General features: G+C 33.8%; 1 long non-coding RNA gene across 1 annotated transcript; it reads right to left on the reverse strand.

Annotated features, from left to right (window-relative positions):
• Nucleotides 1-640: 640 nt before the first annotated feature.
• On the reverse strand, nucleotides 641-3,297 carry LOC140181071 (uncharacterized). The gene is made up of 4 exons (XR_011875690.1): nucleotides 3,045-3,297; nucleotides 2,900-2,963; nucleotides 2,748-2,806; nucleotides 641-1,142 (listed from the first exon to the last, which is right to left on the reverse strand). It is a non-coding gene; the product is annotated as an uncharacterized lncRNA (long non-coding RNA).
• Nucleotides 3,298-3,873: the final 576 nt, after the last annotated feature.

Below are 3,873 nucleotides of genomic sequence, written 5' to 3' on the forward strand. Positions count from 1 at the left end.
TATAGTTCTAAACTGACATACAATCATCGGTCAACGTTTAATTTGTTTGTCACTTAAGCAAATCCAATAAAAATAACCGAAGTATTTAAACCTCGGGTCATCTCTCAAAGAAATTGCAGGGAAGTGTACTTGTTATTGGTTGTGGGAAAATATTTTTGGGGTTTTGAATGATGAACAAGGAATGTAAATAACAAGAAAATAAACTAATAAATAAGAAAAGTCTTAGCAAGAGGTAAGAATCGAAATTCCTATCCTCATTATCGTCCTCAATTGTGATGGTAAATGTAAATTGTCTTCACTTAGTTAACCTCTAACCAATGAAGGAAAGTCAAGTGCATACAATCAACTTGAGTTCACAAGTCCTAGTAAACTCATAGTGAAAGACTAGATTTAGTGAAGTTCAAGTTAACCGGCAATCTTTAATTACCAATCAACAAGAGATTTTTTATAATTCAAGAGTCTCTAAATCACCAACCCAAGCCAAGAACACAAAAATATATTTTAAAATCCAACCAAATATTTTATCAAACACTTGGAAGGCACAAGATAAAAACATAGAAAATTAACAAGAAATAGTAAAATCTAAGACTAATAATTGCATGAAAACAATAACAAGAAATTAAAGAAAGTAACAATAAACATAAAATACCTCAATTGAATTAAAAGGAAATTGGAATCAACAAGGAGTCATGAACAATAAAGCAACTAGGTAAAGGAAACAACATATAAAACTAAGAAAGCAAAGGAGTAATAACAAGAATTGAAAGAGAAACTTGAATCAAGATAATAAGTAGAACCTAAACCTAGATGAAATTGAAAATAAAAGAAGAAACAGTAAAACCTAGAGAGAAGAGAGAGACTCACTCTCTAGAATTCTACATCTAAAACTAATGTGTGTATGAATGAATGGAATTTTCTCCTGCTCCACTCCCCAGCCTCTTGTCTTCCTTTTTGGACCTGAAACTGGGCCAAAAGTAGCCCAGAAATCGCCCCCAGTGTTTTCACCTTATTCAGCATGTGACGCTCGTCACGCGTACGCGTCAGCCACGCATACGCGTCGGCACCAGCTGCTCAAATATCCAAATTCTTATGTTTCTTCTACTTTTGTATGCTCCCTTTCCATCCTCTAAGCCATTCCTGCCCTATAAACATGAGATCACTTAACTCACATATCACGGCATTGAATGGTAATAAAAGAGGATTAAAAATTAGCAATCTTAAGGCCTAGGAAGTATGTTTTCAATCATAACACAAAATTAGGAAGGAAACTTAAAAATATGCAATTTACATTAATAAGTGTGAGAATAGTTGATAAAATCCACTCGATTCGATCCAAAATAAGTCATAAAATAGTGGTTCATCAGCGTTCCTGCATTAGCAATCTTTGGTCAATATGTTGGGGTTTTTTCTTATTCTCTGAATTAATCTCTTGGAGACTTTTGCCCTCAGCTTTCTGTACCTTATAAAATACTGTTATACTTAGTCTATTTTCTGCAACTTTGTTCTAGTAGCGGTTGATCTTCTATTTAGTAATTAATATATTGAATGATCTCAAAATTATGCAAACTATATGTTCACACGTTCGCAACGGATTGAAGTTTATGACAATATAATTTATGCATTGCTTTGATACATGTTCCTACACTTATATTTATAAAACAGAGACTGTTATGTACAGTCCCCCGACTCAGCATCCATTGACTTTCTAAGGCACATATACGTCATGAAAAGTTTGTGCAGGAGACCTTTACTTACATGAGGTGATTCTAAAAGCCTAAAGCTTTAATTTAAATTGGGTTTCGAGGTAATCTGATTAAAATTGGATTTTATAATAAATTTTAAAGTTCTGCCATCACTTTGAGAAGATTTAGAAAAAAATAGCAGACAACAATAATTTTAATTAATTCATAAAAAATCCAATTCTGATCAATTATCCCTCAAAATTGGTAATATCAAATAAGACTCACCCAACTTTCAAACAAACAAATTCCAGTTCAATACCATATCACACGAAAAAGTTATATATCTGGGAACATAGCCTTGTTTTAGAGAAAGCTGTTTTGAACGATCAATGAGCTAGTCACCTTCCCACCAACATAATTAATTTGACAAACATGGCATTGGTCTGAAATTTAAATTGGGTATAATATACATACAATACTATAAAATGCCTCTAGTCCTGACTTAATTACTTATCAGAATTAAAAGTTAAGTAGGTTGGAAGTTGATGCTTCTGTAGTAGGAACACAAAATTTTCTGCAGAAACCAATAGTTTTCAAAATTTCATTCCTCTCAACCTTCTTATCGATAGGTCCTGAAATTTTTATGGGACATTTAAGACACACCAACGTTTCATAAAAAATTTATTTTGTTCAAAATGGTGGTCTAGGCTACTCCCAGAATTTAATTCACCTTGCTGCCAATTATGCAGAAATTCTGCATTAAGCACTTTTAACAACCTCATATGCCAAATTTCACATCTAAGCTTATAACTCTTCTAAAACCACACATTTAACTTTCCTTTTATTATTCAAAGTTGCTACCACCCTCAACACAACCCCAAGAACTCAGAATCAATAATTCACAATTTTACAAGTGCATATACATAATTGAACATTTACTTTTCTGCATCATATCAAAACAGAAATTTCATATGCACTTATCATCAATCAAACACATAATGAATCATCAATCCACACAAGTAAGCACAACAACAAAAGTAACATTCTATCTATCCTATCCCTTACTTGGTTGTGTCAAAAGTTGAGGTGCTTTGCTCCCAAGCTCACCTTCTCGGCTACAACACCTAATGCATCATAATTCAATTTTGTTCATCATCATCATCATGGCCTTGAGGCCGAATCCATGATCACAAGAAGGAGAAAGATGGAATACTCACCTTCTCTAGCTAGATGGTTCGGTGGTTCAGAGGAGTTAGAGAAAATGGCCTTAAATTTCACAAACTAGAATGAAGAGCATAGGTTGGTTTGCATGGTGATGTTAGGAACCGAACTGATGAAAGAAGGGGAATTGAAGTCCCTCACCTTGTGAATAGCTTTTTGGCAGCCAAGAAAGAGTAATTATGGAAGGAATTCAAGCTTTTCAACCTTTTAAGGAAGGCAAGAACTTGTGGTGATGGTCATGGTGTCCGATTTTCCTTCTCCTCGGTTAGCTTGCTCTCTTTTCTTTCTTCTTCTTCGGTGATGCCCTATTCCCATAACGCTCTCTTTCTTTCTTCTTTTTTTTTCTTTTTCCCTTAGGTTTCATTTTAATGTAGATTTTATATATATATATATATATATATATATGGTGATAAGAAAGCCAGGTGTAAGGAGGCAAGGTTTCGATGCTTTGTTGTTGTGGTGAAAAGTTGACAAGTGTGATTGTCATTAAATGAGTTAAAGGTGTGATTATGGTTAATGCATGATGAGTTCGGTGATGAGGGGAGAAGGGAGTGTGATTGACGGATTTAATCATAGTTGAATTATGATTGGTTTGAGTGAGCTAATGGTTCAGTTAACTTAAGGTTTTATGCAAGGGTAGTTAAAGCTTTAATTTGGCTTAACGCATAGCAAAGGCATTTTGGTCCAAGAATAAAAATTGTGATCATGTACTAATTGATTGATGATGCATCTAGGGTTGTCCTTCTACTAATTCATCATTTAATGAATTAACGAGATGTGGCTAATTCAAAAAAAAATTAACTATACGGTAATTATCTAATTACCAAAACTCGTCATCGGAAAGACTAAAAAGTTTTAACGCCACTGTTACGATTCTAATCTATTATCTACACTATATATATAAACCTATGTGTATCGATGGACGTTGTCAAGAATAAGAAGTCATAGATCTCGTGAGGTAGGGTGGTTA

The sequence above is a fragment of the Arachis hypogaea genome, chromosome 17, assembly GCF_003086295.3.
Source record: "Arachis hypogaea cultivar Tifrunner chromosome 17, arahy.Tifrunner.gnm2.J5K5, whole genome shotgun sequence".
Taxonomy (NCBI): domain Eukaryota; kingdom Viridiplantae; phylum Streptophyta; class Magnoliopsida; order Fabales; family Fabaceae; genus Arachis; species Arachis hypogaea.